Source organism: Triturus cristatus, chromosome 4_1 (genome assembly GCF_964204655.1).
Source record: "Triturus cristatus chromosome 4_1, aTriCri1.1, whole genome shotgun sequence".
Classification (NCBI taxonomy): domain Eukaryota; kingdom Metazoa; phylum Chordata; class Amphibia; order Caudata; family Salamandridae; genus Triturus; species Triturus cristatus.
Genome location: NC_140585.1, coordinates 125613051 through 125629886, shown reverse-complemented (window position 1 = coordinate 125629886; position 16836 = coordinate 125613051). Strand labels below are relative to the sequence as shown.

Here is a 16836-nt window from a genome sequence, read left to right as displayed (position 1 = left end):
CATTACTACCTCCAGCTGACCCCGGACTCGGCAACGCTCTCCCTTACAGGCTTGATTATCCACTACTCCTCTCTCCAGTGCACCTTTTCTCACAGCTGACCTTGGGCCCCAGCCCCATATCAGGCACTATCGGGCTCCACTTTGCTTTTTCCCGGTAAAAACATTAGTAAAATCACCTTAAAACTTAAAACATTGAATATAGCAGTAAATATAATTAGCAGCACTTTAAAGCATGTTCCACAGTAGCCCTTATGACCCGACTGCTAATTAAATAAACAAAAACAGAAAGGCCATGACAGGGCCGGCTTTAGCGCTGATGTGAAATTCTTTTTTGGCGCCACACTAATAACCTCTTTCTCTGTAAATACCTTTACTACCACCTTCCAACAGTGCCCCTCGTCCCTCCATGGCCCCCCTAGTGACCTCCTCCTCAGATTCCCTCACTGCCTCACGCCACAAGTGCCCCTCATCTCCCCATAGCCCCTCCCCCTCATGACCTCCTCCTTGGACTCCCTCACTGCCACCATCCACCAGTGCCCCTTATCTCTCTGCAGCCTCTCCCCCTCATGACCTCCTCCTCAGACTCCCTCATTACCACCCTCCACCAGTGCTCCTCATCTCACCCTAGCTCCCCCTCCACACCATGACCTCTTCCTCGGATTCCCTCACTGTCACCCAGGGCACAAGTCCTAAAAAAAGAAGTATGGGGACGCTGACGTCACAACAGGAAGTAATGTCACGAAAGTGGCTTGCACCATCAGACTCATTGCCTCCCCTCGCTCACCCCTTAGATGCCATTGCATCAGAGAAGCCAGCGCGTGAGCAGCGTTCTGAATGAGCTCCAATCTCGCCCCAGAGAGGCCAAAGAGTAAATGTGTGGCTCCATTTGCTCCAGTAATCGAGCTCCCGTTAAAATAAGTGAGGGGACACCGTCCACCCGCCTGGTACCCCGACTAGAGCCCTGCAGTCACCCTCCACCAGTGCCCCTCATCGCTCCACAGCCCCTCCAACTACCTCCTCCTCAGATTCCCTCACTGCCACCCTCCACCAGTGCCCCTCATCGCTCCATAGCCCCTCTCTCATATGCATTTGTTGTTTAGCGCTACTCATATCAGTGTAGTGTAGTGTGTCAGCACTTTACACCACAAACACATTATACAGAGACAATCAATCATACAAGTATGTAAATCAGTCTACAGGGAATGTCACATAAGCCAATGAGGATTACAAGGTGTAGGAATCACATGTCATCCATACTGGTGGGCAGTATATTTTGAGAGGATTTGGTCTGGGGAAACACAACCTCAGGATTTAAAAGAGTATTCCATGGGGATCAGCTTTACTGATAAAAATGTATCTCTGCTCAAACATACTCATTTTAGCAACATTAGAATGATGAAAGACTGAGGAAGCTCTAACTATATCACAAAACAAAAAAAACGATACCATTCATGTTTGTATGCAGCTCTTTGATGACAGTTCATTGTTCACTGTCCTATGTTAGGATTGTAACTTCTGAACTGCAAGTAACACAAGGATCTCTGTGACAAAGGCAGTAACCCACTGAGCTAGCCTCATAAAATACAGTTCATCTGCACTTAAAAACTACCAACAGACAAACGATTGCTCTCCAGCAGGATCATTAATCACTAGCGTTATCTGGGCATTCTGAATTGCGTTGTCATATTGTGTCCTGCATCGGCCATGAGAAGGATAAAAACTGTTTAAATGACGCGCACAGAAGTATGTGTCCTGCTGGGCCTGCACATATTTTTAAAAGAAAAAAAATAGTAACACATTCTCTTACCTACTAGTCGAACTTTGTGTCACAGCCTGATGCGATAAGCAGCTGCAGGGGTCAGGAAAGGGGAATAGCCTAGGAATAAACAAACTTATTTTCTCCGACAGTCCGACTCCGACCTGTGCTGCACAGAATTGGGTCCTCACGAGTGCGTAGTGGTGAAGCGCGTGACGCGTCACCACTACGTTCTCATCGCGAGGCCCTTGAGCAGGCTGGGTGACCAATACGAAGTCCTGGCTCTAGTCTTGCCGAACCGGAACCGACCGACGTCATGATGGCAAGGCAGCACTGCAGCAGGCGCTGACGCACTGGCGCACCACAAACAAGTAGGTCTGCTGGTCAGGTGCGTGCAGTGCGCAGCGCGCTCACCGCGCTGCTTGAAGTTTAACTTTTTAACTGGGCCGCCGGCCGCAGCGGACTTTATAATTTATTTAGTGACAGTCAAATCTGTCCCTAAATAAATTATAAAGGCCGCTGCAGCCGCAACGGGCCACCAGTGCTGAGCGGCCGCCCTAAAAATAGTGCCGCCTGGGGCGGTCCGCCCCCACCGCCCCCCCCTAGCTACGCGCCTGCATGGTGGGTTATCTTACGGGCGATCCCAGGGCAGGCCAGCCCCTATGCCGCCTGCCCGTCTGAGAAGCCTAGAGTCACCATGGCAACGCCAAATGGTGTACACCAACTATTGGGAGGGGCCACCCCTCCCATCCGTGGACCCCCAGTCCACTTGCTTCACACGCCCCCCCCGTGAGGGGTGGGCAGAGCATACATGGCAGCCCCCGGTTGCTCAGACCCACAACTGCCTGTCGGCTAACGGGGCGCCGTCGTTCTTCCAGGGGACAACGCTAAAACATCCCTGGGTATCCTGGCTAAGCACCCCGCGGTGCTGCTGCATGATGTACCCCTTGGTATGTGCAGACCCTGGATCGCCCTGTAACTCCTCCTGCAACACAAAGTAACATTGTTAGAAGACCTAACCCCCCTTTGTACCTCCGGACGCTGGGTAAGCGGAGGGGCGGGCAAGGTGAACGAGAGGACAAGAGGGCGAGGAGGGTGCGGAGACAGTATAAATACCCCCGTCTCCTCCCCACCCCCGCCGGAAGCAGCCATCTGCTGGGGTCTCCCCTGGTGTGCCCAGGGACTAGACCTCCCACCCCTGTGCCTTCCTGTGGCATTAAGGCGGCCGCCCTCTTAGGGGGGGGCCGCTGCGCAACCCCCCCCGGGCAGCCTTACAGAGGACCGAGTCTGCTGCCAGCCCACAGCGCTCTCTGCATGCAGGGCTTAGAGGACCGAGACTGCTGCCTGCCCACAGCGCTCTCTGCATGCAGGGCTTAGAGGACCGAGACTGCTGAGGACCGAGACTGCTGAGGACCGAGACTGCTGAGGACCGAGACTGCTGCCTGCCCACAGAGCTCTCTGCATGCAGGGCTTAGAGGACCGAGACTGCTGCCTGCCCAGAGCGCTCTCTACATGCAGGGCTTAGAGGACCGAGACTGCTGAGGACCGAGACTGCTGCCAGCCCACAGCGCTCGCTGCACGCAGGTCTTAGAGGACCGAGACTGCTACCAGCCCACAGCGCTCTCTGCATGCAGGGCTTAGAGGACCGAGACTGCTGCCAGCCACCAGCGCTCTCTGCACGATGGGCTTAGAGGACCGAGACTGCAGCCGGCCCACAGCGCTCTCTGCTTGCAGTCAGGAGCTGGGGACTGAGACGGCTGCCGGCCCCCAGCGCTCTCTGCCCACAGCGCTCTCTGCTTGCAGTCAGGACCTGAGGAACAGTCTAGGGAAGGGAAGGGTGTGTGGGGCAGATAAGAGGGTACATCTGACTCTGTAGCCGGTGACTCCCTGTCGTCAATTCATGTGTCCAATTAAATGCATTTCCGAATTCTAGAAGTTTATATAGATCAGCGTCATGCACTGATGTCACATCCCTGATATAACAGGGCTCACACTACACTGATACAGCCTCAGAGCACTGATAACAGGACTCACTCTCCACTGAGACAGCCTCAGAGCACTAATGACAGGGCTCACTCTCCACTGAGACGGCATCAGAGCACTAATAACGGGGGTCGCACAACACTGAGACAGCCTCAGCGCACTAATAACAGGGCTCGCACTACACTGAGACATTCTCAGAGCACTAATAACAGGGCTCACACAATACAGAGACAGCCACAGAACAGTAACGAAAGGGCTCCTACCAAAGTGAGAAGGCCTCAGAGCGCTAATAACAGGGCTCGCAACACATCGAGTCAGCTTCAGAGCACTGATAACAGGGCTCAAACTACACTGAGACCGCCTCAGAGCACTAATAACAGGGTTCACTCTACAGTGAGAGATCTTCAGAGCACTGATAACAGGGCTCACACTACACCGAGACAGCCTCAGAGCACTAATAACAGGGCTCAAACTACACTGAGACAGCCTCAGAGCACTAATAACAGGGCTCACTCTACAGTGAGAGATCTTCAAAGGATGGCTTTAAGTGGGCCAGGTCCCTCTGGGTCTCACTCCCGGTAGTAATTAATAACAGACATTGGAACGGATCCCTTTTAGGCTCTACTTTCATATCCTTAACTTTTTTTCTGTCAAAAACATTGATCCATTTCTGAACAATGAAGATAGGAAACATTAAGGTAATCCTCAACAGAGGTTTAGTTCTTGTTTATAGTTTACATGCTTTACCTAATTTTGCATTTCCTAGGAGTGTTTGCTATTTCCAGGATGTTGGGTCTCTGTACTTTTTCCGTGCAGCGCCCCTACTCCTAAACAGTGCACACTTTGAACCGGGCCGCCTCCAGGTGTATATAACAGGCCATGGACAGGTGCTCTGGAGTGGAGGCTGATCCCAGTGCCTGCTTCTCACAGTGGCTTACAAAGGTTTTCAGAACACATGATCATCCATTCCTTGGCCACTCTGTCAAGCACACAGAATAATTGTCTTTTAATTGTGTTGCAATTGCTATTCTTTTCAAATGTGTGTGATGGAGGCAAACAGTTGCCAAACCTTCACCATGCACCATATGTGGCACATCCAGCAGTGAGGACTGTATGTATTCGGCTGTGTCCCCCTCCCCCATTCATGTGCCACATTTTAGGGCGGCTTTTTTCAATACGAGGCAGAGGCGTAGAAAGGGTTTCCCATCCCATGAATATGGAAGTAAAAAGCACAGCTATAATTGGGACGCAGTGGACCCTGGTGCCACTTCACCTGCTGCACTATAGATAGCTATGCTTCATAGAGAGAGTTAAGCCCTTTATCGCAGTCCCTCCTGAGCGATTTGATGAATATTGTTGGATTTGCCACCTCAAGAGCCCCATGCTGTCAATTGGTGGAAACAACGGAAAATAGAGCTGAGCAGGGCACAAGTCGGGCGTACACGCGGGTGGACGGCGTCCACCAACTATTTTCACAGGGTGAACTCCGTCCACCTTGCCACGATGTTGGGCTCCAATAAATAATGTGTTGAACTCGTCCCGGTGTAATTTTCAAACACTGGGACACTTTCAGCAGCGTCTACACGTTGTCTGCTTTCCATAGGCAACAATGTGCAGATGGGGACCCGGCTTCCTTAGTTAAGACTCCTGCTGGGTCCATAACAAAGGCCGAATCTGAGGGGTCACAGGCACCCTTTTGTTTAAGTCTCCTGGCTTGAAGCAGTCAGGAGCCTCACAGCGAATGCAAATGCAGCAGAGGGGAAACAAAGGTTAGCACTTCACACTGACTTAAGAGAGGCAGCTTTTCCCTTTGTTCAGGCTCTGTTTACTAGATATGCATGCACTGTAAGAATGTCAGATGTGTTGGTCATTCCCAGTATTAATACAATATGAATGTAATTTATTTAGCCCTTACAACCCCTGAGGAGGCGTTGAAATAATTTAAGTGCTACTATTTTTTTTAGGTCTCGGCCTGGCGAAAGCAGCGCATGCGCTGCACTGCCATGCAGAGGCCTTTTGGAATCTATACGATTCCAGCGTGCATGCGGGGAGACAAACGAGACAGAAGATGTGCACGCGGGGATTGGATGTTTTACTGGCGGCGTGATACACTGGGGACTTTTTTTTCACCGCCAGTATAGGCAGTCCCCGCGTGCACATCTTCTGTCCGTCCGATGATGGGCCGTGCTTGTGTTATCCGGCAGTGGGGGAGAAAATATTGCTAGGAGTGTGGCCTTGTGGTAGTTTGAAGAGGTTTTTTCCATATAGTAAATGGCGGCTCATAGTTGAAAGTGCTTCGTTTACGTTATCAAACATCAATAATGCTCAAGTGCACGTAGGGTGGCTTTGTGGCATATTACTGTGGAGCTCTTAGATGAATGAACGAGGGGTGAAAAACGTTGTTCCAACCAGTCACAAATAAGGTTGCCCCCCTCCCCTCGACAAAGTTGGTGCTGCTTACGTGCGTACTAACATTGGTGCATATAATATTCAACAATCCTCTATGGTGCCAGGAGGCATTAAGGCCACCAGTTGCCACTGCTCCACTGTTTCTGTTTACACTATCACCAACGATAATGTACGTGGTTTTCCCTGGGGTGTGGACCACTGTATGTGTTGTGTTCACGGAAGGAATTTCATGCTGATTTTATTTTTAAGATACATCTGCAAAAGAGTCAGGTATTTTGACCACCAGATGGCACTGTTCCACTGCTGGAATGCACTGCTCCATAAAGCGGGGAGCGTGCATTCCATGGGAAGCCGAAGGATTAAGAAGTATAATCACGCTGTCCCCGTGGGGGGGGTAGGGGTAGGGTAGGGGTGTCTGCTGATCCCTGCAATGTGGTGTCCATAAACGGCAGTTCACCACACTATGGGGAATGTGAAAGGATTGCTTCGGTACTTACACCTACAGGTACGAACACGACATGGATTCAAAACGTCTAACGGTGCATTACACAGCTTATATACGCAACGAGTTGTATAGTTGCCAATGTCTGGCTTGGCATGGAGAACCTCCTTCCAGGGCGGAAGAGGCAGAGCAGCCTGCCCTGAAACTGGGTAACCACGGCAGAGTCCCTGCGTCGTCGGTACAAGTACGCATTGTGATCTCTGGCAGATCTTCAGTTTCCCCTGGAAATAAAGATATTAAATAAATTCAGCAAAATAATAAATAATTCCCAATGCCTCCAAAGGCTATCTTCTTTTTACTGTAGTTCTCCCTACTCTTCTACCTATCTGTTTGCCTCACTTTCTTCTCCTCTTCTCACTTTCTGCCTCATTCATTCCATACCTCTTCGCTTTTGCTCCCTCCTCTCACCCTTTCCTACCACCCTCTCTACTTCCTGGTACCAACATCTCCACCCCTTTGCAGGCTTTCTTTCCGTGGCCTCCTCCCACCTCCATTGCACGTGCTATGTCCGTAGTGTCTGCCCCCTTTCCTCTTTTCGGGACGCTGTGTCCATCCATACTCTTTCCTCCCCACCCCCACATTCCATTCCCTCACCTCACCTATTCTTACATCCCCTCTCCCCCTGTTTTTATCCCTCACTTTTCTTGGTTTATAATTCTCTTTCTCGCCCCCTCATTTTCTTCACTCCTTTGCCTGGCTCTCCTTTTTTCTTCATTTTTCCCAGCCCTTGCTCCACCTCTTCTTTTGTTTTCTTTCCTCCCTCCAGCTTCCCTCTATACTGTATCTGTCTTCTTACTACCCTTTCTTCTGTTATCTACCCTCCTCTGTTCTTGTCTTCTCACCCCTCCTTTGCTACCACTCTGCGTCTTAGGCGCTCTCGTGGCTTCTCCTTGGTCTGCTGTTGGTGGGACAAGCAGTCGCTGGGGTTCCCGATGTGGGGTTTTCTGTTGACAGTAGGGCTCTGGGGAATGGGGCACGAGAGACCTCTCTTTTGTGTGGTCTGGTTAGGGAAGATTTTTTAAGGGTGTGAGAGGAGGAGGGGCGATAAAGATGCATATCTGACATCTCTCTGAGCAGAAGAAAACAAAGTTTGAAATGAGGACTGACCCCGGGGTGACCTCGTGGATGCTTAGATAAATAGGACAACACGTCAGCAGGGGTGGAGAGTACCCAATGGCGGGATATCCATTTGAAAAGATGCAAGGCCGTAGAAGGACAAGGAAACCTGAAGTGAGGTGAGAGATAAGGTTAGAACTGGAACCAAAAGGAAAACAAGCATCAAAAATGCAATAGGTCTCGCCTTTGATTAAGCTAAAGCCATTTGCTTTGCTAATGGTATTGTATACAAAGCAAATGGCTTTAACTTAATGAAAGGCGAGACCTATTGCATTTTTAATGCTTGTCTTGTATAGCCCACTCATCCCAAAGCAGAGTGTCAGTGCGATTTATATCACACGCACACAATAAACTCGTGGCTTGTGATGCCACTTACTATGATGTCAATTTCTGTGATGCCACATGTGATATCGTGAGCTGTGATGTCAAGCGCCGTGATGTAATGTAATGTGAAGTAATCAGCATTTATAGAGCGCACTGTGACCCTACGGGTATCCTGGCGCTTGAACAAGTAAAAAACAGCTGGACTCTGAGTGTATTGAAGAGCAAAGGATCAAAAGAGCTAAAACTAATATACTAGCAAAGAGCCAAGTCTACAGCTTTTTTCTAAATGACAGCAGATTTTCCATCTGCCTAAGTTCGGCTGGGAGTTTGTTCCAAGCCGAGGCTGCTGCAACGCTGAAGGCCCTTCCTCCGGATCTAACTCTTCTGAACCTGGGCACTCTCACCAGTTTGGCTGAGGAGGAACGGAGGTTACGTGAGGGGACATTCCACTCAAATCTTCTTGACTTGGGCCCAGAACCATTCAGAGCCTTAAAAACTATGCATAGCGACTTGAACTGTACCCTCTGCGTAACTGGAAGCCAGTGGAGCTCGGAGAGAGCCTGACATGCCGGTGATTGACGTGGTCTCATTAGAGCTAGCTTGCCCGCCATGGACTGGATTCTCTGGAGTCTCCCTATCAGCTGTTTAGGAGACTCCCTACTACCAATGATCTAGTTTGTTTAGGAAGAAGCGGGAGGATCCTTCGGAGCACTCTAATCAGAGCAAAACAGCTGCCAGCTATTTTGTTTATTGAGACTCTAGACTCAGTTTACAGTCAAAGCTGACTCCCAGATTGGGTACTGCCTGATGTCACTTGCATACTGCCAAACTAGGTCAGTCCCCCCGCCTCATTTTTTAGGACTTGTGCCCTGGCGCTGAGCGACGATTTACGGAAGTATGTTAAGATTGTGTAATATTGACATTGTCTTCGGAAAAAACTAAATACGAGTCGCAATATACTCTGTGAGAAGTGGGATTCGAACCCACACCTCCAGAGGAGACTGCGACTTGAACGCAGCACCTTAGATCGCTGGGGCATCCTGACAGACTCCTTGTACCTCTGTGGCTCACTTTCCAGCATATGAAAGGACAGTCCCCCCCTCAGAGTCTATTATAGGTTTATGACTTCTGTCTTTACAGTTACAAACTTCCTCTCCAGGGGGTTGGTGGGGTTCAGAAATGAGTATTGTGTGATTATGGTTTATGAACAGAACACCTTCCAATGTGGTTTTTTGTTCTCTTCCTGTGTTAAAATGAAATGTAAAGACGTTTATTTTTTGCTATGTTATTTTAAGACGTCCTTCTGTACGCATTTAGGCCAGCAGAGGAGAATGCGCAAATAGCGCTGTGGGTTTATACATATAAATAGATGTGTACATAATATGCTTCACATTTTGTATAATTGAAGTGCGAATATTTTACGGTCAAATGTCTTTATTATGGGCCTTTTTTAGCATGCATTGTGGTTGTCCTTTTAAGCATCTGTGCCTGGCGCACCGACCTTTCATGTATTTAGTAAGACCAATAGTAACTAGGATTGTCCCTAACTCACTCCCTCGCTCACTCCGTGAAGGCTCCCAGAGCTCTGTGCCCAGCCCCCTGCCCCCTTGACCCTTAAATAAAGCTCCCTCCAACAAACGCAGCACCTTAGACCGCTAGGCCATCCTGACATACTCCTTGTACCTCTGTGGCTCACTTTCCAGCCCATGAAAGGACAGTCCCCCTCAGAGTCTATTATAGGTTTATGACTTCTGTCTTTACAGTTACAAACTTCCTGTCCAGGGGATTGGTGGGGTTCAGAAATGTTTCTAAAGATGACTCAGGGCCATGGATACCAAGAGCTTCTACACTGTGGGCTCGGCTCGTCACTGGACACAGCTCCGTAATTTACTCTCCCCCCCAACATTCTGGATCGTGTGTGTAAAAGTCGTCTTTGGTTTCTGAGGATAAAAAATATTTACTGTGGCAGGCAATTAGAAAAGTCACAGAACATGCATCACAAAGATTGTGTTTTATACTCAGCAGCTGCAGCTCAGTCCAGGCTCAGCGAGTGATAGTTCAGTCCAGACTCAGTGGGTGATAGCTCAGTTAGGGCTCAGTGGGTGATAGCTCAGTTAGGGCTCAGTGGGTGAAAGCTCAGTCCAGACTCAGCGGGTGATAGCTCAGTCCGGACTCAGCGGGTGATTGCTCAGTCCGGACTCGGTGGGTGATAGCTCAGTAAGGGCTCAGTGGGTGATAGCTCAGTCCGGACTCAGCAGGTGATAGGTCAGTTAGGGCTCAGCGGATGATAGCTCAGTCCAGACTCAGCGGGTGATAGCTCAGTCCGACACTCAGCGGGTGATATGTCAGTCCGGACTCAGCGGGTGATTGCTCAGTCCGGACTCAGTGGGTGATAGCTCAGTAAGGGCTCAGTGGGTGATAGCTCAGTCCGGACTCAGCGGGTGATAGCTCAGTCAGGGATCAGCGGGTGATAGCTCAGTCCGGACTCAGGGGGTGATAGCTCAGTTAGGGCACAGCGGATGATAGCTCAGTCCAGACTCAGCGGGTGATAGCTCAGTCCGGACTAAGGGGGTGATAGCTAAGTTAGGGCTCAGCGGGTGATATCTCAGTCCGGACTCAGCGGGTGATAGCTCAGTCCGGACTCAGCGGGTGATAGCTCAGTCCGGACTCAGGGGGTGATATCTCAGTCCGGACTCAGCGGGTGATATCTCAGTCCGGACTCAGCGGGTGATAGCTCAGTCCGGACTCAGCGGGTGATAGCTCAGTCAGTGATCAGCGGGTGATAGCTCAGTCCGGACTTAGGGGGTGATAGCTCAGTTAGGGCTCAGCGGGTGATATCTCAGTCCGGACTCAGCGGGTGATAGCTCAGTCCAGACTAAGCGGGTGATAGCTCAGTTAGGGCTCAGCGGATGATAGCTCAGTCAGGGATCAGCAGGTGATAACTCAGTCAGGGCTCAGCGGGTGCAGCACAGTTAGGGCTCAGATAATTTATATTTATTATGCATTGGTGTCCAATGTAGGTTCAGGGTGGTAAGATCATAGTTTGATTAGGAGGATATCCAGATACAGTAAGTCCGCGTATATTGAACCTAAATAGAACTCATTTACAAAGCCTGCGCTTATGCTGCATGCAAATCTGGCATTAGTGTGAAAGTCTTGGACACCCCTGATTTACAGGATACACCATACACCGTGAAGTAGCAAATGCATATGTAACTGCGTAATAACAGGGTTCTGTGTAACAACAGGGTTCTGTATCTGACATGTGGAAAATTGTATGTTTACAGCATTATGATTTGTTGTCATAGAGTTGGGATATTAAAAGCTGTTTAAAAATGGGTTTATTAAGGAGTTAGACCATGGACCCTTTTGGCGTTAGATACCTCTGTCTGTTGTCATAGAGATGCCACAATGTTAACAGCATTTCAGAAAGTACACAGAGTGCTCCAGGTGCTGGCATAAAGGGCATATTTGAAACTGCTTTCTAAAGGGGTTAGGGACACTAACTGAGACATCCTAATCCTCTTTGCGTCGGAAGGTTATGTTAAAAAAGTGTCATGACGCAGCAAAGTTCCACGTCACAGCGTTTTTTTGCACACCAGCTGTTGTACAACATGGCTGAAATGTGAAAAAAGATATGACACATTGCCAATAGTCCTCGGATAGGCGAGACAGATTGGCTTTGCCAATGCTTGTGTAATATTGTCATTGTCTGGGGTAAAACACAGTAAATACGAGTCGCAAAAGATACTGTCAGAAGTGGGATTCGAACCCACGCCTCCAGAGGAGACTGCGACCTGAACGCAGCGCCTTGGACCGCTCGGCCATCCTGACATACACAGCAGTGGACGGGGGGCGTGGTTCCAGCTGATCCAATGACTAAGTGCATTGCAGCGTTAGGATTTCTGTCTTTGCAGTTAAAAAGACTTCCTGTCCAGGGAGCTGGTGGGGGTCAGAGATGTTTCTAAGGATGACTCCTGAACCTGGATACCAAGAGCTTCTACACTATGGGCTCGGGTCGTCACTGGACACAGCTCCGTCATTTACTGCCCCACACCCTCCGGATAGTGTTTGTAAAGTCGTCTTTGGCTTCTGCGGCGAAAACATATTTTTTCTTTGCATTGTTACTGCAAAGGTGTCACTGCAACGGGAAATTGTAAAAGTTACAAAAGATTGTGCGTTATACTCAGTGGGTGCAGCTCAGTCCAGGCTCCGTGGGTACAGCTCAGTCCGGGCTCAGAGGGTAGAGCTCACTCTGGGCTCAGAGGGTACAGCTCAGCTCAGCTCAGAGTGGGGTTCAGAGCTGCACAGTTGTGGGGCGCGGTGAGTACGGTTAATCCCCACAGCTCCTGCAAACATTGGCTGCCTCCACTTTCTGCCCTTTTAAATGAATGTGGTGAAAAGAGCTCTAAAGAGTTCTATAACTCGTGACTCTTCAGTCTTGGGGACTCGTTCAAGCACTGACGGTGACTGAGCCCCCCCCCCCCCCCTCTCTGTGGTCTTCACTCCGTTCACCCCATAGCTCACGCCTCGGCCTCATCGGGAGTTTCTGAGGGTGATTCACAGCAAAAGAAATGACCTCAGAGAGAACCATCGGAGCCCTTGTTATCATCACCCCGCAGCTGAGGCTCAGTCTGGGCTCGGAGTTTGCAGCTCTCAGATCGGGTCGGTGCAGCCTTCAGGGCGCTGGAATGATGAAGGGTCCGTCAGTCCCTCACCCCCAGCATGCACCTGCCACCCTGCTGACTGGGAGCGGAGTTGTCTCCTAAACTGAGCGGTGTACTTACTAATCATAGCGAAAAGTTCGCTTGTTCATAAAAAGTCAGAATAGAATTCATTTTGTTGAGGGAATGGGCCGAGCGCTCTGCTGCAGCAGGAGCGGAGCAGACAAAGACCACAAAGGGAGTCTGAGGTGAAAGGAGCTAAAACCAAATTACGAAATAATTTTCAAACCCGCCGTGAGAGATACAATCAGGACTTTTAATAATGTGAGAAGAACACTGCCCTACGCTTTTGTGGGATTTATTTACAGGGCTCTAAGCGCAGTACATGTAGTTTCCGTAGTGTAGTGGTTATCACGTTCGCCTCACACGCGAAAGGTCCCCGGTTCGAGACCGGGCGGAAACAATTTTTATTATAAGATATCGAGGGTCCGTGACTTCCACTTCAAAGACCAGTGAAAGAGAATAGAAAAGAAAGAAAGTGTCTGTCAAAGGCTACTGGCAGGTAACTTCAAGCAAGGGGTTTCCGTCAGAATGCACGGTGAATGCTGTGGACGCCCAGGCTCCATACATGCAGTGCCTCTCCGATGCAAGGAAACACAAGGCGGCGCTATGCATTCCACAGAGTTACTTTTGGGATACAATCCCACGCATACCTTGAATTGTGTGTCTTGGTAAATCCCAATAAGGGGGCAGATTTACAATAACTGGCGCATCCCTGCATATTAGCAGGGATGCGCCAGTTATTTTGCGTGACTCAAAAACCCCCTTGCGCCACCATGGAGGCGCACCATGGCGCACGGATAGACAGATGCATGACGCATCTGTCGCCGTAAGGGTGACGCAGTGCTGGAGTTGTGTCACAAGCGCGACGCAACTCCAGCACTGCTCAAGGGTGCCCTATACCTGATATGCTGCGTCTCTCCTTACGCCTGCTTCAAGCAGGCGTAAGGATTTGAGGCAGCTGGGACGTAAAAGTGGCAGTGAAATCTTGTAGATTTCACTGTGTCACTTTTACGGGGCTTCCTTGCGACGGAACGCCCACCCTGCATACATTATACCTGACGCAGCTATAATGTAGCGCAGGGCTTTACAACGTGACGCATCTCACTAGATGCGTCATGTTGTAAATATGTTGCATAGTGGCGCATTGTTTACGCCACTGCTGCGTCACAAAAGTGATGCAAAGGTGGCGTAAAACTGTAGCAAGGGGCTTGTAAATCTGCCCCATAGATTTTGCATCAGGGCTGCGCCAAGTGGAGCAACCCTGAAATAAAATCTTACTAAAGCAGTAAATATTTACACACACACACAAGCCAGCTCTGCAGGGTGGATCTACTGGTAGGTAGGAAATACACATACAACTTTCATGGGGGATGGCCGGTGCTTCTACCCAAGGTCCACCAGAGCACTCCAGAGACACAATGACACTTTTCCCTGCAAGTTTTGGGGAGGGGCAGTGGGGGGCGGGTTTTAATAACTGAGACGAGTAGGATGGGGGTCCGAAACAAGGAAGAGATAAGGCACTTTACATTGAGAGGGGGGGGGGCACAGAGAAGGTGGGACAGATAAGAGCAGACGGGAATCTAAAGACAGGGGGCTTATCTACAGCCCCTTGCGCAACCGGAGCATCACCTTTAAAATAGAAAAAAAAATGACGTACCGGCTGCGCAAGGGGCTTGTAAATGAGCCCCAGGGTGAGTGCTCTAGTCACTGCCCTGCCGCAGCCAACTCGGTTACTGCCCTGTGGCTGCCCTGTCCCCAGTGGCGTCACTAGTGTTGGTGTCACCCGGTGCGGGTAACTCATGGTGTCACCCCCTCACGACTTACCGCATGGACCTCCTCCGCTCCGAGTCCGCCAGTGGACACAGTTGGCAAATAACGGGACCATACAGAATCCTTAGTAACGTTTGTAAATGTAGGTCCTATATTTACAAAATGTGCCTGTTAACAACAGTGTGATAAAGATTCATTAATCAGGTTGTACAGTGGGCTACCTGCTAGTCAACAGTTTATTGGAATTTATAATATCATAGGTATGGTACTTTGTACTGGTGTGGTGTTCCCACTATACAGCAACACGATATATCAGTGGTCGAAGTGGGGGGAAAAAAGTAGGGGAACTGTGGGCGGAGAATCAGAGGGTGGGAATAACCCAAGGATTGGATCAGTGGGCGGAGCCAGAGGCGTGGCCAGAATGCGCAAACATCAAAATTTTTTGTATTTGTTTGGTTTCACTGCCCAGTTTTATCAACCAATGGATACACATGATTATTTAAGGTTATAATGAGTTATTGACAGTAAAATGTATTCACAAAGTGGGATATGCTTCTAATCACAGAATGTCCCCAAATACGATAAAATGTGGAACCACAAGCCATTTGTCTCCGAGCCATGGAGTTTCTGTCATCAGCACTTCTCCCTTTTCCAAAACAGCAGTTCAAACATGAATGGCTAAAAATTCTAGTTTGCAAATGTTTTCTAAATAATAATGGCTCTGCCATATTTGACTCATAATGCAAGATCTGCAGCATGATCTGACCATTTAAACTAAGAAATTGTTTGCAGCTCAAGCGTATCAAAAGTTAATAAAAAATGTGACTTGTGTTGCTGCGGAGTAGATGACAGTTAATAACTCACTGTTCTATGTTAGGATTTTAACTTATAAACTGCAAGTAACAAAAGGATCTCTCTGACAAAAGCAGTAGCCCACTGGCCTATTTACATTATGTGCACTTTGTGATCTGCATGGTACATGTTCTTTGCAGCAGGTACATTAACCCTCTTAGCTACCTTTCCATGAGTCAAATCTTCCATTAGGCAAAATTCCGATCTCTCTCTAGGAAGAACATTAATCCTCAGTCATCATGACATTTTTATTGTTACCGAAAATTACTGGAGGCCAGGAAGGAGGCACCAAGTGCTTTTAAAACCATAATATACTTGCAAAAATGAGGCCTCCACCTAAAATCAGCACCTGGTGCGGTCACACCGGTTGCACCGCCCTAGAGCTGGCCCTTCTCAAGGGTCCTGTGATCTCAGTGACAGGGTTACTGTTGTTCTAGGGTGTACTGCTTCATAGGCCTGCCTGCAAGACTGGAGGTGAACTTCAGTATGAATAGTGGTGGACAAGCCTTGAAGGTTAACCTACACTTGTCATGCTAGGGTCCACCTGCGTGTGCTACGACACCGGGGCTTCTAATGTCTTGCGAAGCCTTCTAAGGTCTAGCATGAGATAGAGCTCTCTCAGGAGAGTGGTCTGGCGGACTGGTTATTAAGATTGAACCCACTTCGACCACTGATATATCGTGTTGCTGGATAGTGGGAACACCACACCAGTAAAAAGTACTATACCTATGATATTATAAATTCCAATAAACTGTTGACTAGCAGGTAGCCCACTGTACAACCTGATTAATGAATCTTTATCACACTGTTGTTAACAGGCACATTTTGTAATTATAGGACCTACATTTACAAACGTTACTAAGGATTCTGTATGGTCTCGTTATTTGCCAACTGTGTCCACTGGCGGACTCGGAGCGGAGGAGGTCCATGCGGTAAGTCGTGAGGGGGTGACACCATGAGTTACCCGCACCGGGTGACACCAACCCTAGTGACGCCACTGAGTGCATGCACACCCATTATGAGGTGGGTGTTCTGTTTATGGGATTATTACAAAAGGGCCTTTCCGTCAGCCTCCTTGCCTCACGCACAGAAGGGCAGCGTCATCAAGTCTGATCTTTGTATGCACCACATTTAATCCTAGTGGCTGCGCACAATTTAAATCACCCAGCACGTAGATTCCTGAAAAGGGTTCTCAGACTTGTCCCGCTTCATTAGCATAGAAGAAAGACCAAAGCCTCCGAGTACATCAGACTTGGCCTCATAGGACCAGATGTACCCAACTTGAGTAACGGCAAGGAACTAGCTAAAAACGTCACCCATGTTTGTGTAGAGTAGACCGATGGACGATTTATAAAAACTCCTGGTGGGGGCCCTGTGCCCCATAACGTTGTCTTCGC

At 49.1% G+C, this 16836-nt stretch overlaps 2 non-coding genes across 2 annotated transcripts; one reads left to right on the top strand and one right to left on the bottom strand.

Annotated features, from left to right (window-relative positions):
* Positions 1–11841: 11841 nt before the first annotated feature.
* TRNAL-CAG (transfer RNA leucine (anticodon CAG)) lies at positions 11842–11924 on the bottom strand. Its single transcript has one exon. It is a non-coding gene; the product is annotated as a tRNA-Leu (tRNA).
* Positions 11925–13144: 1220 nt separating this feature from the next.
* On the top strand, positions 13145–13217 carry TRNAV-CAC (transfer RNA valine (anticodon CAC)). The gene has a single exon. It is a non-coding gene; the product is annotated as a tRNA-Val (tRNA).
* Positions 13218–16836: the final 3619 nt, after the last annotated feature.